Here is a 7,566-nt window from a genome sequence, read left to right as displayed (position 1 = left end):
AATAACCATGTAAATTGACTTGTGTAATTTACTGTACACCGGATGGTGTTGGTATTCAAACACAACGTGAAGACTCTAAATTACATTCGGCAACTCGAGAGTTAATTTGTTTCCAGGCTTTACATAAGAGTATTTAAATCCAGATTTAAATTGTACAGTAAATCAAGAGGCTTGGAATTTTACAGGAAAGAAATGTGAATTGATTGAAAGTGCAGAGCCAGCTTAAATCACGGTGAAACCGAATGCAGTGTGTCCACACACTCCTCAGTACAACCATACACGTGAAGCAAAGGAGGGCATATACCTGTCATTGATAACATTTTTAAGCAAGGCATTCTAAAAGAAGAGATATGGAGCCCATGTAACTCTACTATCACGGGAATTAAATAAACAGGTAGAAAAAGGAGGATAGTAAAGGACCTGAGAAGAATTAATACTATTGTTGTCCCATGTTGCTGTATTGTATGGTAGAACATGCAAGATCTAACGCCAATCTCCTGCGTTAAGGCGAAGAGTCAAAATTAATTATTCGTTTTGTAGGTGTGTTTTATTAAATTACATTTTGTTGTGCTATGTTTTCATGAACATTCATTAGTTGTTGTCATTTTTACCTCATCATGAACCATGTCAATAATGTGTTCTCTCTGTCTAAAAACTTATAAAATGTACTGTTTTGGGATATTTGTTACAATTGTTTTATTTTACCCTTTTCCAAATTGCAGACTACATGCCACTCCTCTTACTGATTTTGTACGTAAGAACTTTCCCTTGATTTTGAACTAAGCAGATTCTATGTCAGTTTGCTATTTGATATTATAGAAAAAGGGTTTCTTATTTCTTAGCACACATTTGTTGTGGTGGTCTGTCTGTTGACTTTACATCTAGAGTTATATCTGAGTCTGGCTTTTAATATAATTTAGAGGTTAACTGTATGTGATCCTTCTGCAAATATTATGATTATTTCTCTGACTAAGTAACCATTACTTTAAATCTTTAATATGACCTTACTGCTTGCTGTAACTCCAAAGCTAAATGCAAGTGCCTTTACCAAGGGAACGGTCCTTTAATGGGCAGTTTTGCCTGCTACGGCTGACTATAAGGTCATTACACTGTTTGCCCCATGAGGGCAGAATGTGTTAATTAATAAAATAAAGGTGTCCCAGAGACCGAGGGGGTCGAAACACCTCCGGTACTCCGAAACCTTTGTTTCACAGTTGTTGCTGTGAATGTGAAACTGTTAACAGCCGCATGCAGGACCACAGGGGTGAAATGTTGAACAGTCACAGCAATAGCTGTGAAAGGAGGCTGAAGTCAGCCCCTGGCTCTCCCTGGGCTCGGCTAAACTGTTTTCATCATTCAGTTGAGCCGGGGAGATGCAGGAGATGAGCAGAACCCCCCATCTTCCTTCTTAGATACCAGTGACACTACGAGCTATGAGAGGAGGAAGGGGGAGGCTCCTGTGTGCCCCGCTGCAGGCTCTATCTTCTGCCTTCTCCTGCCCAAACCATATATTTCAGAGAGGCAGAGGCTGTGTATTAGGACATTGTAATGTTGAGAGCAGCGGGCCAATATCAGGTTGAATAGGCTGCTGCTGCTCCATTGTCTTCAATGGAGGTCTCAACATTTCAAAGTTTTGTCTCGTGAAGGATTTATTTATGCTGACCCCCCGCATCATCCCTTCAGATAAGTTATCGATAAAAAGCACCAACACCTTGATGCTTTGTTGCTTCCATTGCTCAGCATTCAAACTCTGCATCAGCTTGAGCTTGAATTACTGTTGCCCAGAGAGCATGGTTTGTATGAATCTAAGAGTCTGGTTCACTGATTTATGAACGGTGGGTAGAATTATGTACAAGGACATTAACATACCTTTGCAAACCAGATTGTTTTAATTTGCAAGTTTCATGGTCTGTAAATGTTAAGATGGGGGTTATGAAGACGTGAAGACGTGGACTGGGTTGTTAGGGTTTGTTCTCTGAGACTGTGGGTGCACTCTATATTCACAGAGACCTTTTCCAGCAAAGGATCATGGCTCTTGAACCAAAAAAAAAATATGTATTCATAACCAGAGTTGTTTGACAATGGCCTCCAGAGAACAAGAGATTTTTTTGTTTTGTAAGTTCAGGACGGTTATTTGTAAAATGGGATGAAGTGTGATTGTCGTCTGATGCAAAACCATTTCTTTCCTTCCTTTCAAGGTATTCTGGGATGAGCAGGCAGTGCAGCGTGGGTGCCATCCTCGGAAGAACAAAATATAATATAACTGTCAGGTAAGGATACCTATAACTCTACATTTCCTTTTCCCCTGTTTCTTCTTTCTCTATTCCCTTTCTTGATCTCTGTTTTTTTTGTATCTTCAGCTTCCACATTTGACTCCCTCTGTGCACTATTCTTGTTGTTATCAAACTTCTGATAATCACCTGATGGATCCACATTCCTCCTGGTACATGTTGGGGGTGTAGTGCAGGTCCAGTTCATTTTAGGTCAGTTTTACCCACCAGTTCCTTAACAATTGGCACATCTGTCTCCTCTTCCAGACCACATGATACCATCCTCCCTCTGTCTGTTCTTTCTGCGTATTTTCTCTCTGGATCTGACTTCCATCTCTTGGCGTCCTCCCATCCTGCCCTTTTTTGTCCTGTCTACTACAAGCAAAAGACACAGTACATGTGGGTGGTGCGACCGGTGGAGCTGCACCTGGTGCTTACCTTGGGGGCACTGTATTTAGAAGTAACTTATGGGTTCACAAGCATCTGCTGAAGAGTAGGGGTGGGAGGAATTTGAGTAGTCGCGCTACACAAAGCTTGGCGAAATGGTAAAAAATCTCTGCGAGCACGCAAAAGTTCTGCAAACACACGGAATTGCTTGTTCCGCCCGTTTGCGTTGCTTTTTTCCTGTTCGCGAATGCTGTTTGCGTGCTCAGGGAGAAATATCTCGCAAACAAGCTTTTTGAAAGTGCGAGCAAGCAAAAAATTACTCAAAACCGTCGAATCGCAGAATTTTTGGCAATTCCGTGTTCTCCGCAGAACGCAAAATTACCCAGATTCCGCAAATTCCACACGCGGAATTTACCACCCAGGCCTACTGCGGAGTTTCCTACGCCTGACCCCTGTGGTGAAAGTGGGAGATAGCCTTTTTTCTCTTTCCTCTGTTTTGTGTTTTTTTTTTTTTACTCTGTTTGGTTTCCTTTGCTGTTGTGCTATTCAATAAAATGTCCCTTCCTAGATCACTCGAAAAAGGATTAGATTAACAGTCTAGGTGGGCAGGGGAGTAAATAACATCTAGTAATTTATTAGAAGAATGACAAATATCTCACTATGTACCCAGCCGTTGCCACAGAAATTGCAATTTGATAGTGTGGCTGCTTCTGAGAATCTGTGTTTCTTTCTTAAATATTTACTTCTTTTGCTCTCACATCCTTGATTTCCAGTGATCCCAAGCTCCCGATCTACACTGTTTCACCACTATCAGAAATGCAACTCAAACTGATTTCCTATCTTGTTTTTGTTAATGCTTTCTTTGTGCAAAGTATAAAGTCACAAATATTTTTTCTTTGTGTTCATTTACAATTTTTGACTCCATTTCTACAGGTGGCAGAAGCATGAACAGATAAAATAAGGTTTAAATTTAGTGAAACCTCAAGAAAAGGATTATTTCAAGGAAAGTAAAAACATTCTCGAGCTCTAGAGAAGAAACACATTCTATGTGCCAGGAATGGTGAGGATGTTGGAGCGGAAGAAACTGGTGAATGTGAAAGTTGTCAAATCCCTAAAGGAAAATGATCATAAATGTTTACTAAGTGTCAGTAACTGAGAGTAAGGAGAACATTGGCCACAACTGACACCCACACAGAGCACTTGAGAAAACTCAGTGTTGTAAATTCTGTTTCATGGCTTATGAGAAATGCATTGGAGACTTAAACCCTCCCCAACAGATTAGCATCCGTAGACGTGTTGTGATGTGGCAGAAGTGTCAAAAAGACTAATATCCCCGATTTACAAGTGCAAGCTTTTGACTCCGTCTCCTGTGATTCAGAGGAGATAGAATTCACCGGGGCATAACTTGGAGAAAATGAATCCATGAGAGGCCTCTTAATCAATACAAGGGGCTCTTCAGTGAAAGTTTATAAGACAAGTGAGATAGGTGCCTTTAAAGGTAGGAAAATGATCTCCAGGAAAAAACTATCATTAGTTAAATACATATGTTAAGAAGAGCATCTAAAATGTAATTTAGAAGTTAATGCTGAGTTGTAACAAACAAGTACATGATCAGAAATCAGAGTCAGTCTTAAGATGACATGTATCCAGGAACAAACCCAACTTGGAGAAACAAACTACTCGAATAAGAGCAATGACTGTGAGAATAGCTTTAGCCATCAATCCCACCTCACTAAACATGAGAAAACTAGCGCTGGACGAAAACCCTATCAGTGTCCAGAATGCCAGAAAGACTTCACTCGCAAATACAACCTTACTGTACATGAAAAAACCCACACTGGGCATAAACCGTATCAGTGCTCTGAATGCTGTAAAAGCTTCAGTACCAAATCCAATCTCACTTTACATGAAAGAACTCACACTGGACAAAAACCGTATCAGTGCTCTGAATGCTGTAAAAGCTTCAGTACCAAATCCAATCTTTCTTTACATGTAAGAACTCACACTGGACAAAAACCGTATGAGTGCTCTGAATGCTGTAAAAGCTTCAGTACCAAATCCAATCTCACTTTACATGAAAGAACTCACACTGGACAAAAACCTTATCAGTGCTCTGAATGCTGCAAAAGTTTCACTCGCAAATCCAGTCTCACTTTACATGAAGGAACCCACACTGGGCAAAAACAGTATCAGTGCTCTGAATGCTGTAAAAGCTTCAGTACCAAATCCAATCTCACTTTACATGAAAGAACTCACACTGGACAAAAATCATATCAGTGCTCCACGTGCCAAAAAAGCTTCAGTTTTCGTGGCAGTCTGATTCGACATCAGCGAACTCACACTGAACAAAAACCTTATCAGTGCCCTGAATGCTGTAAAAGCTTCAGTACCAAATCCAATCTCACTTTACATGAAAGAACCCACACTGGACAAAAACCGTTTCAGTGCTCTGAATGCTGTAAAAGCTTCAGTACCAAATCCAATCTCACTTTACATGAAAGAACTCACACTGGACAAAAACCATATCAGTGCTCCACGTGCCAAAAAAACTTCAGTTTTCGTGGCAGTCTGATTCAACATCAGCGAACTCACACTGAACAAAAACCTTATCAGTGCTCTGAATGCTGGAAAAGCTTCAGTCATAAATCCAGCCTTACTGTACATGAAAGAACCCACACTGGGTATAAACCGTATCAGTGTTCTGAATGCCAAAACAGTTTCTATTACAAATTAAGTTTAACTCAACATCAGAGAATCCATACTGGGCTCAAACCGTTTCAGTGCTCTGAATGCTGTAAAAACTTCAGAAGCAAATCCAATCTCACTTCACATGAAAGAACCCACACTCGGTTAAACTGTATCAGTGCTCTGAATGCTGTAAAAGCTTCAGGCAGAAATCCAACCTTACTGTACATGTGAGAACCCACACTGGGCTCAAACCGTATCAGTGTTCTGAATCCCAAAAAAGCTTCAGTCACAAAATAACTTTCACTCACCATGAGGGAACTCACACTGGGAAAAAACCTGATTAGCTCTCTGAATGCTGAAAAAGTCGGAAATCTGGTCTCACTCAACCTGCGAGAACTTACCTGGAAAAACCTTGTCATTGTTCTGAATGCCTGGGAAGCGTCTGCTGGAGATTCAATTTCATTCAACAAGAGAGAAAGCACAATGAGAAAAGAAATGACCCGTGCTCTCAATGTGACAAAAACTTCAGTTGTAAATGTAACCTTTCTACATAAGCGAGCCAATGTGGGAGAATAAAAGGTGCTCACTGTCAACCCTGAGGAGGAGCTTTCAGCATCGCAAAACCTTTACACGAAGCAGCCACAAAAACATAAATCCATTGATTGTCCAACAAACCGTCTACTGAGAAAAGCACACAGCGAGGGATGGAAATGCTTGAATTAACCTCATTCTTTTGCAACTATTTGTGGCCTCATTCCATTCAGCGTGTTTTGTTTCCTGAGTGTTTATAAGCAATGACTGACCCAAAAAAGTCCATTTGATACTGAACTTTGAGGCCACGCCCCCAAGGGTCAGGAATGCATGTAACCTCGAACTGTTTCCAGCCTTAATGAGCCTCACCAGGGGGCTGCAGCAGGAGTCCCTTTGTCATAGGTCTCTATGGGACCAACATCTGTTCATGTCTGCGCCACTTACGGCTGATCATTGAGAAAAACTAAAGGTGATGGAATGACTGGCAGTTGATCGAAGCACCATCCCGCCACATCATTCTCTAGTCTCTGTACCACTACAGACAAGGCCAGCCATATGTAAACCATTCTTGGCTCCACCGTAAATAGTCCTAATGACTTCGGTTCCGAGGGGACATGGCCTCGTATTACAAAGATCCACTTCAGCTGTCTCTTTCCATGTCCTTTTTGCTACAAATGGACCTGCTTCCCATCTGCTGAGGACAGTTTCACAAGCTTTACAATCTCATCAGATACACCCATTAGAGTCTCACAGATAATCAGGCCTAATCATAAACTACTATAGGACGACTAAAGCACAACAAAATGTGATTCACAAAGTTTGTGCTGTCGTTCTGCCTCTCCTATCTTTTTCTTTGTGGAGTTGCCTGCCTCGACTGCAGAGTTTCCGCACATGTTTATATACTTTTTGTAGTAAATGCGAGAGGGACAGAGTGGGAGTGGGTGTAAAATGGGAAATATTTATGAATAAAGGGGAGGGGCTAAGGGAGGAGTAAGGAGGGGTGTAGGGACAGACAAGCACTCACCCACAAAGGAGTAAACCCATTGCTATTTACAAACCACACCTCTACAGTCACAACAGCCATGATGTACCTAAAACAGTTGTAAATGTACCCGAGCTCAGAGTCCAACATCACACATGGTCATCCACTGGAACTGCAACACACTCCCATTAATAATAATGGAGGTACGGACATAAATTAAAACGTCATTAAATGAAATATTTTAAACTAATTAAAAATCTAAACAAATGTCATTCAAGGCAAAAAATATCTAAAAAGACAAAAATATTTTACAATGTTTTAATAACATTTGTTGAATTGCAACACTAATATAACATAATTTTTAGTGAAGTATAATTACATATGTTATAATTAATGCGCAAAATCAAATTTAAGGTTATTTCAGGCAATCAGGTGACACCACGTTGCAGAGATTTTCATATTTTCAATCCAAATAACAGACTAACATGTCCACCACTCAAATTAATTTCAATTTTCACTATACTAATTCACCACTAATCCTTTAATGGGTTCCTTATTAGTGTGCTACTCTCCGAAAAAGCGCTTTGATACCTCGTGAGGGGTAATAAGCACTAGCTGGCAGATGCATCAACGTAGCCTTTTGCTATTCCTAAATAGCGATTTTTAAGGAATCGCTATTTAGGAATAGCAAAAGCCTATGCATGTAGG

At 40.5% G+C, this 7,566-nt stretch overlaps 1 pseudogene; it reads left to right on the top strand.

Moving 5' to 3' along the window:
* The first annotated feature begins 4,083 nt into the window (after positions 1 to 4,083).
* On the top strand, positions 4,084 to 7,267 carry LOC147659417 (uncharacterized; annotated as a pseudogene).
* Positions 7,268 to 7,566: the final 299 nt, after the last annotated feature.

Source organism: Lissotriton vulgaris, unplaced genomic scaffold (genome assembly GCF_964263255.1).
Source record: "Lissotriton vulgaris unplaced genomic scaffold, aLisVul1.2 SCAFFOLD_4746, whole genome shotgun sequence".
In the NCBI taxonomy this organism is placed as follows: Eukaryota; Metazoa; Chordata; class Amphibia; order Caudata; family Salamandridae; genus Lissotriton; species Lissotriton vulgaris.
The sequence above is the reverse complement of the archived record's forward strand: the minus strand, read 5'-3'. Positions and strand labels throughout refer to the sequence as shown.